This window comes from Apodemus sylvaticus, chromosome 6 (genome assembly GCF_947179515.1).
Source record: "Apodemus sylvaticus chromosome 6, mApoSyl1.1, whole genome shotgun sequence".
NCBI lineage: Eukaryota > Metazoa > Chordata > Mammalia > Rodentia > Muridae > Apodemus > Apodemus sylvaticus.
This window is the reverse complement of record NC_067477.1, coordinates 135,129,609-135,145,321: the sequence shown is the minus strand read 5'-3', so window position 1 is coordinate 135,145,321 and position 15,713 is coordinate 135,129,609. Positions and strand designations below refer to the sequence as shown.

General features: G+C 47.8%; 1 pseudogene; it reads left to right on the top strand.

The window, feature by feature from the left end:
- Positions 1-4,273: 4,273 nt before the first annotated feature.
- Positions 4,274-4,405, top strand: LOC127688258 (uncharacterized; annotated as a pseudogene).
- Positions 4,406-15,713: the final 11,308 nt, after the last annotated feature.

Below are 15,713 nucleotides of genomic sequence, written 5' to 3'. Positions count from 1 at the left end.
GCCTCCATCTCCTCCTGTCGCCAACCAATTTGTTTTTTACATTTTTACTTATTGTTCTTGTGTGTGTGTGTGTCTGTGTGTGTGTGTGTTTCCATTGTTGTGAAGAGACACCATGACCAAGGCCACTCTTACAAAGGACAACATTTCATTGGGGCTGGTTTACAGGTTCATTGGTTCAGCTTGTTATCATCAAGACGGGAAGCATGGCAGCGTCCAGGCAGGCACGGCACTGGAGAAGCTGAGAGTTCCTCATCTCGATCCAAAGGCAGCCAGGAGAGACTGTCGTCCTCACTGGGCAGAGCCTGAGCACTAGGAGCCCTTGAAGCCTGCCCACACAGTGCCACATCTCCTCCAACAAGGACACACCTATTCTAACAAGACCACACCTCCTAATAGTGTCACCCTGTGAGCCAAGTGTTCAAACACATGCATCTATAGGGACCAGACCTCTTCAAACCACTACAGTGTGTGTGTGTGTATGTATACTGTGTGTATGATATGTGTACAGTGTGTGATGTGTGTGTGTACGCTATGTGTGAGATATGTGTTTACAGTGTGTGATATGCATGTACGCTATGTGTGAGATATGTGTGTACAGTGTGTGATATGTGTGTACGCTATGGGTGAGATATGTGTGTACAGTGTGTGATGTGTGTGTGTACACTATGTGTGAGATATGTATGTATAGTGTGTGTGTGTATACTATGTGTGAGATATGTGTGTACAGTGTGTGATGTGTGTGTATGTGTATACACTGTGTGTGATATGTGTGTACCATGTGTGATGTGTGTGTGTGTACACTATGTGTGAGATATGTGTATACAGTGTGTGTGATGTGTGTATGTGTGTACGGTGTGTGTGATATGTGTGTACAGTATATGTGTGATGTGTGTGTACACTTTGTATATGATATGTGTGCACAGTGTGTTATGTGTGTGATGTGTGTGTATACACTATGTGTGAGATATTTGTGTACAGTGTGTGTGTGATGTGTATGTACATGTGTATGTGTATACACTATGTGTGAGATATGTGTGTACAGTGTGTGTGATGTGTGTGTGATGTATGCATGTGTGTGATGTGCACATGCGCATGCGTGTGCATGTGTGTGTGTGAGATGTGTGCATGCATGCGTGATATGGTGTGTAAATGAGTGCAGGTGTATATGCGCTAGAGTGCATGTGTGGAAGGCAGGGAAAAGTTTCTGAAGTTGGTTCTCCCCTTCCACCATAGGACTGAACTCAGACCCTCAGGCTTTAGGGTGGGTGCTTGTAACCGCTGGCCAGAAGGAGCTAGCTGCCTCTGTCCTCTTCCGGACCACCGTCTTCCAAATCCAGGGAGCCGGGCAGGGCGTGGCTGCCAATAGATCCTGCCTACTCCTTCATATTGAGGAGTGTCACTTGAAGACTTGCTCTCTGGAAGAATCCTTTGTGCCAGACCTCCTGGACACAAAGAAATGGAGTATGGTGAGGGTGTGGTGGGGCTGGGGACCACTTCACTCCGGAAGTCAGCCCTGGAAGGGACAGGTGGTGGGCAGCTCAAGGCCAGTGCCACCTGAGATTTCATGCCAGGCTGCGTTTGGTTGGCAAAGCACAGCCTAGGAGACTGGAGAGCTGGTTAGAGGCTCAGCGTCTTCTGGACAGATGGATAGCGTGTACAAGTTTGCTTCTAGAAGCAAGGCGTAGCTATCAGGATTGATTATAGGTGAATGTTCCAGTCCAGGAATGAGAGCAAGAGAAGAGTTCACCAGCACCAGCACCAGCACCAGCACCAGCACCAGCACCAGCACCAGCACCAGCACCAGACCCAGCACCAGACCCAGCACCAGACCCAGACCCATCCAACCCCCATCACCAATACCCCCCACCAATACCCCACACCAAACCCCACACAGGTGACCATTTGGGGTAGAATTCTAGCTTCAAGAAAAATAGGGCAATAAAGCAAAATGTCAGGGCAATAAAGCAAAGCATCAGGCACCAAGGCCAAAGCACATGGAGGCCATAGAGTTATAGCTCAGAGCTGGTCAGCATGCTCAGTGGTCAGCGCAAGATCTCAGGTTCACGGACTAACAAGGATAGCAGGACAGTAAAATGGATGCAAGGCTCTTAGAAGTGGGTGCCAGCTATGGCAACTGTCTGACGCTCTGCCCTGCTGGAGTGTGGGTGATGAGCTAGCCTGGGCTGCTTAGGTGCTGAGCCCACAGAGCCTATGGTGGAGCCAGTGTCCGAGACTGGTCATCCTCACATTGTGGTCATTGCCCACAAAGGGCAATGTATTTATGATTAAAAGAGCACCTGGCTATTTTAATTCTGGTCCTCTGCCACCCTGGAGTGGTACAGGAAATACCAAAACAAGAGTCTAGGAATCTCTCGGCTGCTCTGCCTGAAGCCAGTCACTAGTTTGGGACTCCTAGATATGTCTTTTTTGGGGGGTTTGTTTGCCTTGTTTGTAAAAATCAGGAAGTTGAGCTAAACTAAAGGTTTTCAAAGCATTCTCCTTGAACTGGCAGTACCAGTGCCATCGGTGGCTTAAAGGAAATATAAGTCCTTAGGCCCTATCTTAGTTCTACCAGATCAGAACCACCGGGAGTGACCCCTGGAAACCCGTGCTTTAATGAGTCTCCAGGTGGTTCTGAGCCCTAAAAATTTCTACATCTGCATGCCCATATGCCTCTGCATCTGCTAGAAGAGATGAAAGGCCCCAGCCATGCTCCTGAGCACACAAACGCCCCCAGAGCAGGGCTCAGCCACAGCCCTTCTCCCTGGTCTGTTGATAAGCCAAGGCTGCCTCTGCAAGGGACGGATTGATGCTGCGGCCAGCCAGTTAGAGGGTGCGCTGCACCCTGTCTCCTATACCTCCTGCCCAGTTAGCCAGAGGTAACTTCGGAGGTTACTTACTCTTCTCCACAAGCAAGGTCACAACCTGAGGTTGTCATAGAAGCCAGTTTCCACCCTGGCTGCTTCCCTGGAGCAGCGGATTGGCTGGCAGGCGGCAGATTGGCTAGCAGGCAGCGGATTGGCTAGCAGGCAGCCGGCTCTGCCTGGCAGCAGGGATTTGATAGGCACAGCGTGCAGGAAGAACCATAGGGAAGAGCAGCTCTGCTAAGCCTGTGGCTTCTGCTTACAACATTTATAGGTCTATTTATAACCTGCCTTGCTCCACAAAGGATTTCAGGCGGCTGCCTTCCTTGTTGGAAAATCCGTGATGCCAATACTTGGCGTCTGACACCAAGGACTTCCTGGTCCAGAGCAGGGGCCAAGGCTTTGTCCATGCGGCCCTGACAGAGCACATAAGGCGCCCTAGGTGTGGAGGAGGCGCCTGACCCTCCTTCCTACCTGCCTGTCTTCACAGATGATACAGTCAGCATCTTGTCTGCCCTTGTTTTCAATGATACGACCTGGCAACTCCTGGTCTGCATCTTTTCCATTTGGGTTAAGTAAGTAAGGTCCATTAGGAAAACGTCCCAAAGCCGAGTCTGAGGACTGATTGTCGGAGCTCTGTACGTAGAGGGAATTCTCTGCTGTTTTCTCAGCCATCTATTCCTCAGGAAAATGCCGGCATTGGCTGGACTCATACTTGGAGTCAGTTTGGATTCTGAGGGGTCCTTAAGTTAGTTGCATTCTCAGCATGCTTAGGAGAGACGCAGCTCCATAGGAAATGCTCAATAACCGTTACCTTAAATAAACAAAATACACACCAGTGGCATGGGTTGATACTAGAGTCTCTTAGGAAGCTATGATCCAACTACGTTTATCCCCTTGCAGGGATAGTTAATCACCATGAGTCTGAACCCCAAATCCGTGTCTTGTTTCTCCCTTTTCACTTTCCTTCTTAGCCTAGCTTAGTTCAACAATTAAGTAATTTGGCTTCAGCTCTTCCAGAGGGAGAGGTTCTAGGTTTTAACAGATCTCCCCGCCGGAGGCGCAGGGAGAGGCTCGGTGATACCCAGAGTTGCTGACTCTCGTAGAGGCTTTGACGTGGCCGAGCACTCTGTGGAAGACTGCCATGTTCCGGCCCCCTGAGCCCCTGCTCCCTGGACTTTGGCGGTGCGGGGGGGTTCTGAAGCATGCTCCGCCCCCACATGACTGCCCTCTCACCGCTCTGTGTGTCGCTGCCTACCCCTGCCCTTGCTTCTCAGACAGGATGTTCTCCTTTGGACTCTGACTAACCAAGACAAAAATTGACAGGAAACAGTCAAGAGAGAAGGATAGGAATGCTGCTTCTAAAGAAGAGAGACTGAGCTTACTAACCATCAAGAGTCATTATTAGTAGCATTTGGGTGGGTTTTCTTTTGGTTGAGCTGGTGGACAAAGACTTCAAAGGCAGGTGCTAAACAAATACTCTTTTGTAACCCAGGATCCATTGTTCTGTTTGCGTCTCAGTAGATATAAGCAGGAGTACAAGAAAATGCATTCAGTACTAATGCATTCAGCAATAGAAATGATAACGTTATTAGTGCAGGGATAAAGAAGCAAACAATAGAACAGAAGGGAGAAGGCAGAACAGAGAGCACCCCTGCACACATGTGGCAGAGGCTATAGATGGTGCTGGCTATAGGGGGCAGCAGCTACAGGAGTGGCTATAGGGAGCAGTGGGTATAGGGGTAGTGGCTATAGGGGGTGGTGGCTATAGGGGTTGTGGCTATAAGGGGCAGTGGTTATAGGGGGTGGTAGTTATAGAGGGTGGTGGCTATAGGGGGTGGTAATAGGGAGCTGTGGCTATAGGGGGTGGGGGCTATAAGGGGTGGTGGCTATAGGGGGTGGTTATAGGGGCAGTGGCTATAGGGGTGGTGGCTATAGGGGTGGTAGTTATAGAGGATGGTGGCTATAGGGGGTAGCTATAGGGAGCAGTGGCTATAAGGGCAGTGACTATAGGGGCAGTGGCTATAGGGGGTGGTGCCTATAGGTAGTAGTGACTATAAGAGACAGCGGCTTATAGGGAATAGTAGACTTTCAACGAGTGGTCCTGGAAAGCTAGTTTTCTTAAACATAGAAAAAAATAAAATGGATCTCTACAAAGAAGAAGGAGGGAATGAATGCATAAAAGATAAAGGTATAGATGTAGAGACCGAGACAGAGATAGATGTGATATGGCAAATTTTAAGCATTTTTTAAACCTACATGTATGTATTTATTTATTATCCCCTTTGTGGTCAAGCATGTGTGGTGTACATGTATGTGCAGCTGAAAGGGCAGCCTGAGGAGGTCATTGCGCTCTCATGTTGTCATTGGTGACAAGTGACCCCCTCGCTGCCAATGAGAAACATTTACTAAGTGGACCCTATAAAATAAGGTGGACTGTGCTATCCACTCACAATGAGCACAGTAGTACACACACACACACACACACACAAAAGCAGTTCTGAAGGTATTAAAATAGTATTATTCTCATACGTAAAGCACAGAAATATGTGTGGTACAAAAACATTTACTCATGGGATTAAAATGTCACTGAAATAATTAGGGGAAAAGAAGTCTGAGAAAGTTAAAAAGCTGAAGGGCCGACGGCATAGCGTGCCTGAGGACAGTCCTTGCCAGGCCTCTTAGTCACTGTCCGACTGCTGTGAAGAGACACTCGCCATGACCACAGCAGCTCTTGGAAACAGCGCACGTCACTGGCCTCGCTCACCGCTTCAGAGCTCTAGTCCACTGTCATCTCGACAGTGTGGTGACTCACTCAGCACTGGATCTCAGAGCTACATCCTGCTCTGCAAGCAGAGTGCCTGGGCCTGGGCCTGCCGTGGGCTTTTGAAACCTCAAAGCCCACCCTCAGTGACACAGTTCCTCCAACAAGGCCACGCCTTGATCCTTATAATCCTTTCGACAGGTCCAGTCCCAAGTGACTGAGCATTCAGATATATGAGCCTGTGGGGCCGTTCTTAGTCAGAAACCACAGACATTACAGGGCAGAGGAGACATCACACATTCCAACACTCTAGTTACCTCTGAGGGTGGGAAAGGTGACGCTTGAGACAAGGGAGGCAGCCATGGGTGTCAGTTAGCATTAAAGCATTCTGTCCCTTTAGCTGGGTGGAAGATGGGTCCAAAGGTGTTTATTTCCTTCAGTAATATGCATGGTAAGTGTGTTCTTATGTGCAGATATAATCTATTTCATAGAGTATTTTTGTTTTAATGATCAAGGTAGTAACTGAAAAGCTGAGGTAAAAAAGAGACGAGTACTTACTGGCCTGAAGGCCGAGGGTTGGGGAGGACGGACTGGAGGAGGGACTAGGAGGGAGATGGGCTGGAGGATGGGCTGGAGGATGGACTGGGAGGATGGACTGGGAGGGAGGACAGACTGGAAGATGGACGAGGGAGGGTGGGCTGGGAGGAAGGACATAGAGGGAGGGTGCACTAGAGGATGGACTGGGGGGATGGGATGGGAGGGAGGATGGGCTGGAGGATGGGCCAGGAGGGAGGATGGATTGGGAGGGAGGATGGACGGAGGATGGACTGGGAGGACGGGCTGGAGATGGCAGGTTTCAGCAGCCCCCTCCCCAGCTTCCCTGCACTCTCCTTCATCTGCTCTGTGCTGTGAGGTCAGAATCTAGTTCACAGCTGGTTACAAATCTTAGCCTGACCCTGCAATGACGGCAGTGCTCTTGGAATTAGAACTTGTGAGTGTAATTTCCTAGGGCTGGTGAAAACCCTCACAAATCCCTGAGATTACACACATGCACTGTGTGCGGGGTGTATATAAGTATCCACATATGCATGCATATATTCAGAGATCTTTAACTTTCTAAGGCAGGCACAAGGAAGGGAGTGCACTGGAGTCCCTGAAGCCCCATGGGAAGAGGGACTTAAGTCACCAAAGTAGTGACTTAAAACTGCCCTGGGTTCACTACCCTTCTGGCGGTAACTTCTGTCCGACGGAGCAGAGAGGCCCTCTCAGCTTACAGTGTTTTCCTTCCCACACAGAGCACATCAAGAGACAGTCCATTTCATAAAAACTTCAGTGTGGGAACTGGGGGGATGGCTCAGGGTGAGACTGTTGCACAAATGTGGCAGCCTGTGCTCAGACCCTCAACACCCATTTAGAGGCAGGCATGACTTTGAATACCTGTAGCCCCCACTCTGGTGGGTAGAAAACAGGAGGCGCGCAAGGGCTTGGCGGCCATCCTGTCTAGCCAAAAAGTGTCAAGCCCCAGGTTTAATGGGAGGCCCTGTCTCAAGAGGATAAGGCAAAGGGAGAGAGTGGGACACCAGACATCCTCCTTAAGTCCCACACAGGGAGCAGGGGCATGTGCACCCCCACAGATGTGTGCACATATCCACACCCAGCACACATGTGCACACATCCACACACAACACACATGTGCACACATCCACACACAGCACATGTGCATATATCCTCACCCAGCATACATGTACACACATCCACACACAACACACATGTGCACACATCTACATGCAGCACACATGTGCACACACACGTGTACACATCCACACATAGCACACACATGTGCACATATCCACACACAGCACATATGTACACACATCCACACACAGCATACACATGTGCACACACCCACACACAGAGCACACATGTGTACACATCCACACACAGCACACATGTGTATACATCCACACACAGCACACATGTGTACACATCCACACATAGCACACATGTGCACACATCCACACACAGCACACATGTGCACACATCCATACACAGCACACATGTGCACACATCAATACACAGCACACATGTGCACACATCCACACACAGCACACATGTTCACACATCCACCCCCAGCAGACACAGACAAAGTCATTCAGTCTGGTGCTTTTGTAGCAGTGATGGGCAGTAGGAAGGTCTCATGACTATCGCTGGCCCATAGTTACTATAGAAGAAAATCAAAGTTTAGTTGAAAGGGGTGTGCATGAGACCGGCCTGAGGCTGTCTGGGTAGAGACGCAGCTCTAACTGCAATGCTAAAGGAACACACTGAGGCCGGTTGCAGAGCTCAGCATCTTCAGGCTCCCCCAGCAGAACGCAGAGGTCGCATGGTGAGGGTCCCTGGCTCTCGCTGGCCCAGACACCACACTGCTCTGGAGAGGCAATCCACTCTGCATTTGGAGGACAATACAACCTATCCCCTCACCTCTATGGAGAGGCTTCTGGTTGTTTAACTCTACCTCAGCCATGCATCTGGAATCCTGAGACCCAAGCACCTGGGGCTGATGCAGCCATCCTCCCCATCCTCTACACACACCAGGTAAGAGCAGGACGTGATGCCCAGATGGGCAGAAACACTGGACTGCCAAATCCTGGATTCCAGGGAGTTAAGGAAGAGAGCAGGTAGGGGAGAGGTAAAAATAAGACTGCCCAAGGAGCTGACTGGTTAAGGAGAGAAAGACGCGATGGAGCATCCACTTGTCAGCAAACAGTTTAAATGAGGTGAATTCTCTGAAGCTGAGAGCACACTCCATCCCCAGAGAGGGAAGTGCCTGCAGGCTGGCTGGACAGCTGTGCAGCAGAGCAGCTCCTGTCATGGGCCCCAGAGAAGAGTCTCTGTTCTCAAAGTCATTCCTGTTCTACAGGGAGGAAGAGGTTCTTATTTCCTTCCGCTAGCTCCAAGACCTACTCGTACTTTCCAAAATACAGTCCAGCACTGACCCGCACCAAGGAGAATGTGGGGTGACTTTGCCAGGACCCCAGCGCTATTAGAGAATAGTGTAACCACGTCTCTCCTCAGGGAAAATGTTCTAGCCTTGCAGTCCCATCTCCGGCCAGTCATCTTCATTGGGGAGGTGCCCTAGCTTAAGGTGGATGGAATGTCTTGAGTGGGGGTTACAATCAGATACGGAGGCTGCGGTTGGCGAGCCAAGGTAGATCTGGCTAGACAAGGCCTGGGGGTAATGGTGTTGTTACCACCAGCGGGGGAGGGAGACCCGCCACAGTGGAAACATGGACTAACCCAAGGTTTCTGAACCAGAAGCTGCGTTCATGGCCCAACTCTTTATGTGGCCAGAGATCTGGACCCAGGTCTTCATGACTGTGCGCTTGGTCGTCTTGCTAGTCCACACATTCTGTCTTATTCTGAGACAGGGTTTTGCGACAGCCCAGGCTGGCTTTGAACTTACAACCCTCTCATGTCAGTCTCCCACATGCTGAGGTTACAGGTCAGCACCATTGAGCCTGGCTCTGTACTGTGTTTTGAATACATATCTTATCATTCCAGTTGTGCAGTAGGGTACTTTGGGTTTAATATGAAGTTTACTTTGTTTTAACCACTTTCCTAAGTACACTGTGTAGATTAGTTTCATCTAATGTTCATAGATGCCATAATGTATCATTCCTATTTTGTTGAGGGAAACAGAAACAACAACCAACTCCCTTAAGATCGTGTAGAGGATGAGGACACTGTAACTTTTCATCTATGAAATGGGCCGGCTAACAGCAGCTGCTCCTTAAGAGTGCGGTGAGGCGTGAGGGAGCTACTGTGTGGGAAGCACCCAGACTGGGCCTGGCTCCTAAGCACCTACTGAATGAGGTAAGGACACAGTGAATGGGAATCTTCATGCTTGAACTCAGTATAGCCAGGTGGTTTGATTCCTGAGAATAAAGTCTTGTTTTCCAGTTCTCTCCTGTTGACTGTTCTGCTCCTTCCCTTCTGATTTCTTTTGGCTGGGATTCTTACAGATGGGGACACTGACCTCCAGAATCTCGGGCCATCCAGGGCCACACATTCATTCCTCTTCTTTAGAATGCCACGGTGACACTTCCTGTATCCTATGGGCCACTCTACCTGCATTTACTCATATAGTTGCCATGTCATTTTAGGGATAGGGAATGCTCCTCATCTGTTCTGTAGACGAGGCCGATCAGGCGCAGGCTGGCCTCACGGTGAGGTTATGCTCCAGCTGAGCCCTGTGGGGTTTGAGACCAGACAGCTCTGCCACGATGCCCAGAGCAGGAACTGGTATGCTAATTTAGAAAACTACTTAAAAAAAGAAACCCAGACACTGAACACAAACATACTCTTACAGAGGAACCTGTGCCAAGTGTGTCCCATCTGCTTTTGCAGTCATCTATGGCTAAACCTTCTGATGAACCTCAGATCTTAGTATCTGCCTTGGCTTCTGACTTCAATAGGTACATCAAATAGCTTAGTCTGACCTGTTGCTAGGGTGACCAGTTGTCTAGTTCATCTGGGACCAATCATATGAAAGTCCCGTGTTAACAGGAAACGCCTCAACCCTGCATTCTTCACAGAGATGCTTTGGTGATCGCTGCTCAGTAAAGTTTGCCTTTTCCTATGGGTTTCCAGAGAAAGCACGTCTTTTCTCCAAATGGTCCCTGTTTCGTTGTAATTTTGGAAGCATCTACAACACATCAACCACAGGAGCATAGGGAGCAGCACGGTGATGCTCTGTGCCCTGGGGGTGGGGCAGATCCGCAGGCTTCTCTCGATATAATCAGGCAGAGTAGAGTGACTACTCAGTAGTTCTCCCCACGCCCATGTGGCCCACCATGCTATGAGCGCCCCTCACACCAGCACTCTTCCCAAGCACCGTTGAAGGTCTCCTTTCTGCAGCACCATAGAAAATAAGGAGAGCTAGCTGGGTTTGGCTGTGGTTGGTGGTGGGCGAACAGCATGAAGAGGAGAGAGCAAGGGCTTTTCGGGGGAGAAAGATCTGCTGTGGAGTTTAGTCTCTCACGGGTCAGTTTTTGACCATGGGTGAGTTTGTCAGCAAGACAATAATACTTTGAAAAATCAGCAATGCTTTGTGGGCTTCGACTTGTGCAGAGAGGTGCAGTCAGCATTAAATGATGGCCACAGAGGCCCAGATCTAGACTGGGGCACCCAGTCACTACCATCAGCTCAAGCGGGCTTGCTATGTCTGTCTGTGCAGGGAGATGCTGCTGAGTGGCTGCTATGTGTCTAAGGTGGCCACGGTCTTCTCTCCTTTCAATGTCACTTCCCCAGGCAAACTTTACCTTAGACCCACGGGACCCTGTCTTTTTATGTTTCTTTTTACAAAATGAATTTTTGTCAATTGTTTATATTCAGTCTTCCCTACTTGATGACAAACTTTCTAAAGGCAAGGCCATGTCTATCTTGTTCACTCTTGTAGCTTCAGTGACTAAGCCAGGGACTGGTACCCCACAGGCATTTACAAATGCTCGTTGGACAAAATTAATCAAATGGCCATCTTAGGTACACGGAGACGATGGCATAAGCCTCAGATGCAGTCAGCCACTAGATGGCGCGAATGCTTCTCGCGCAAACTGTCTTGCAGGCTTTCTCAGAGCTGAGGGATGGGTGGCAAAGGTTCAATTTCCAATTCTGCTTGGAAGGGATTCTGCTGAGTTTATAATATTTGTCTTTACTGAGCGCCATGCTAGGCAATTTACAATGCGTACTGTAACTCTTACCATTGCCACGGGAGAAGTTAACCGGCTTTACAAGGGAGGAAAGTAATTTCAAGCAACTTGAAGTAACTTTTCTTAAGATACACAGCCCGCAGCAGGAAAATACCACTCTGAATCTGAATCTGTTGGCCTCCATCCCCGAGTTCTTTCTAGCATATTATAGTGTTTCTATTATAGTGGCCAAGCCAATAATATACTTCCTTCTATTGAAAAAATTCTCACAAGTGATTGGTGTTTTATCAGAGGCCCAATAAGAAGTCTCTGCATGGCTGTTGGTTTCTAAAGTCAACTGAGAGAAGAGGGGGAAATCAAGTCAGAATAGACTCAGTATCTCTTGGGCCAGACCTTTAGGTCTTGAGCTCTTGAGTGACCCAAGCATAGTTGATGAAAGGAGAAAATAATCCTCTTTTTATTAACCAATCATGAATCGCTACAAAGGTCGTTCATGAATCGCTACTAAAGTCATTCATGAATAGCTAGCTACTAAATCCATTCATTCAGCAACTAAGTCGGTAACTGGTCTGGCAGAAATGAAGATAATCTAAAGAGATACTGTGTCTCTCAATCTGTCAGACTACTGGAACAAGGGATCCCAAAGAAATGGAAACTTGCCTAGGAATCTCACTGTGGGAGAAGGAAGGGAGGCTACCAGAGGGGAACTGTTCTCCTTGAAAGAGAACAGTGCAGGATGAAACTAATGGTGGGTCAGTGGTGGACAGGACCACATCCTGACTGAGACTGCTTAGATATGCATGCACGTCCTTGGCCTCTATTTAAGCTTACATCAGGCCCCCGGAGACAGACTCTTTGTCCTTCTTCCCAATGTTGTCACATTGAATGTTTCTTTTTCTGTTTTCCACATAATAATTTAGCTGTTTTAATTGCTCATTGAGGACCTGACTTGGACCACAAGGTACAACCCCAAAATTCAATTAATACATTCACATACAGAGTTGAGCAAACAGATGGGTTTACAACATGGTCAGTGTTAGGAAATGTGCGTAGGAAAGACATATGTACGCACAACAGTACCTCGGTGCCAGGCAGATGCTACACATCACAAGAGCAGCATGAGTCTAGAAGCCAGAAAGAGTCCCGTGAAAGTCGCAGGTCCGAAAGTCAGGGGTGACCAGAAAACACATGAGCAAGACAGCAAAAAATTATGCCCTTTTTACTCAAGGTGGAAACCAAAGGTCAGAGGCATCAGCCCCAGCTGAGAACGTGTGAGTAGTGCAGAGTGCTACCCCAGGCCTCCTGAGCAAGAATCTGCGTCTTAACAAGCTTCCTGCGTGATCTGCACATGTTTAAAGACTTCCAAGGACCATAATATACTAAAATATACTAGTACTTTAATTTTTAATTTTAATTTTGGACTTTTGCCCATGAAGGAGTTGCACTGTATATTCATTCCTGCTCTTCTTCACAAGGAGCCTCATAGACACTTCTAATGACTAAATTTTCTATAGGCTGGTAAATCATTAACTAGAAGAAAGCTCTTACCTACAAGTATTTTTTGTATATGTTAGTTTGAAAAAGTTTCAGGAAACTAGGTAGGTAGGCCTTGAAAAAAAATCCAAAGGACTAACTTTTTAATCACTAAAGACTTTTAACCTATTCATTTTAATTGTGGCTCATTGTAATTCTTTTATTTATTTATTTTTTGGGGGGGGGGGTTGAGACAGGGTTTCTCTGTATAGCCCTGGTTGTCCTGGAACTCACTCTGTAGACTGGGCTGGCCTCAAACTGAGAAATCCACCTGCCTCTGCCTCCCAAGTGCTAGGATTAAAGGCGTGCGCCACCATGCCTGGCCTCATTGTAATTCTTTGGAGACCAATAATTTATACATGTTACATACATCAGGACACCTCCTGTCACTCCCCAGGTCCTATGCTGACCTTATTCACCATTCAGAATTCACAGAAGTGGAAACATGGAGTCCAGGGGTACTGTGGCGGAAAGAGATCTCCTAAGAAACAAGCCCGTCCAATGGACCTGATTTAAGACCTTAGTGAAGGTGACACTGTTCTATGTCCTTACCTGTGGCTCCTGGCTGCTTGTCTCATGAATGCTGTGCAAGCCCATTTGGATAGGCAGTGTGCTCTAAATTTTAAAGGCACTAAAACATTCTAAACAGAGGAACACGGTCCCTGGGCGTGCGAACAGTCCTTGCACAGCATCGCTTCTCTGAGATGCAGACCCCTGTGTCTAACTAGGAGAAGTTAGACGGTTGCTAAGGACCCTTCCCTGCTCTACTATTACACAGGCCTGGTTACCTAGGAGTAGAAGCATGGCGTGTTATTCATTAAACCCAGAATATATATTCCCAAATAGAAACAGCCCACACTATCCTCACTCCCAGATATAAAAGTTGAGAATGCCGGTTACCATAGCAACCCACCTTCATGGAGTCATTTAGAAATCCAATTCTGTGAAGTGACAATATTATGTAGCAGCACCTGCAAAGGTCCATAATCTTTCCCTTCTTGCCCCGGGCTATGGTGCCAAGAACTGTCATACTCTGGAGAAGCGATCTGAGTCCTGGAGCTGCCTTTCAGGCACTGGAACAGAAGGTGCTGAGACGGAGGGGGCGTCAGAAGGCCTCACTCCGGCTTGCTAATTCCGAAGCCGCCCTTCACAAACTCCAGCAAATATTTTGTGATGTTGCAAGGTGTTACGAGGAGTGAAAAGCAAGCTGTGATTCAGCCAGAACGAAGACTTTGCAAACACGGAAGGGCGATGTGTTGTGAGGCTGAGGCTTACTTCTGTGAGTGTGCAGGGCAGGGTGCTTGCCGAGTGCCTGCTGCCAGACGCTGTGGTCGCAGACTGGATTTTAAACACTAGACCTATGTAAAATTATGTGGTCAAGAAGGTGTCACCTGATGGATCCTGGGCCCTTGGGAGCTCTGGAGTTAACCTCAAGGAGTCTGTGTGTTCTCCCTGCAGAGGCAGTGGGACGGGGTTCACTTATATGAACTGGTTTCGAGTGTGCATGAGGACTGTAATGTCCAATAAGCATAGATTAAAATTAATTAATCTGTAATGTTACTATGCCTTAGCTGTGCTTTTAATCAACTGGTCATAAAAGCAGGGTCATTCTTGAGCTTAAGGAAAGAGGTTATTTTGGGTGGAGTTGGCTGCTGAAGTAACCTCACTTTTTTAGATCACATCTTGATCCTGAGGGCTGAGACAGGGGCACCTTACTGTTAGGAGAGGGTCTTTCCTCAGTTACTAGCTTCCTTTACATGCCGTCGGTTCAGAGAGTTCATTTACCCCTGGTTTCCAGAATGTCTTTAATTGGCCAATTCAGCACCTTTTCTCTATGGGAAATGTCATATCTGAATATAAGCTGTGAACAATGGATATAGTTCAAACATTTTATGCCGTCTAACTGAAGAACTAAGTATTCGACAGACTCCACAAGAGGCAGACAGATAGGGAGGAGGGTCGTGATTAGATATTAAGGATTGTACATTTCCAAGATGTCTGGCTTCCTCCTCCTGATCCCGAAACAAATCTCCCAGTTTAAAACAAAGGTCGTGTGAACATTTTCTCCAGCAGTCAAGCACCCTGCTAATGGCTCAGCAAGTCCAAGGCCCATTCAGGACTTGTTACAGAACACTTGTGGGCCAACTGGGCTTCTTGTCTTTCTTCAAACTGACCACCTAAACTGGGGAAAGAAGACCCTATAAAGACTTAAACCCTCAAGGAGAAGCCGGCTTCGGCTCCCTGAGTCCTCCCCCACCTCCCACCCACCCCCATCTGCTTTGTGGGTAGTTTTTTTTCTACTTGTGTTTCTTCTTTCCTAATAAAAGCTGATTCTGTTTATTGTGTTTGCTTGTTCAACAATTTCTCTGCTGCTACGTGTCATATTTGAGATTTTTCCTGTCTCTTACGTTCTATAACTGGCAGAGAAAAGCCCAGTCAAGACTCCTAGACAGTGATATTATACTGGTTATGTTTTTGTAAACTTTACACAAATTAGAGTCACCTGGGAAGAGGAATGCTCTAGAAATTGCCTCTGTAAGATTGACCTGTGGGCATTTCTGTGGCTATTTTCTTAATGAATATTTGATGTGGGAGGGTCCAGGTATTGAAGGTGGGGCCACTCATAGGCAGGTGGGTTTTATAAGATAGCAAGCTGAGCAAGTCATAGGAATAAGACAGTAAGTAGCATTTTCCTCCATGGTTCATCTTGGTGATGAACTATAAGTCAGTTTTAGTGTTAAATTACAGCAATGGAGAGGAAAATTTGTCTCTCTGTGTGCATGTGTGTCCCCCCTCATGCTCGTAGACACACATATAGCACATTATTTCTTTCCTGAGGTTCTG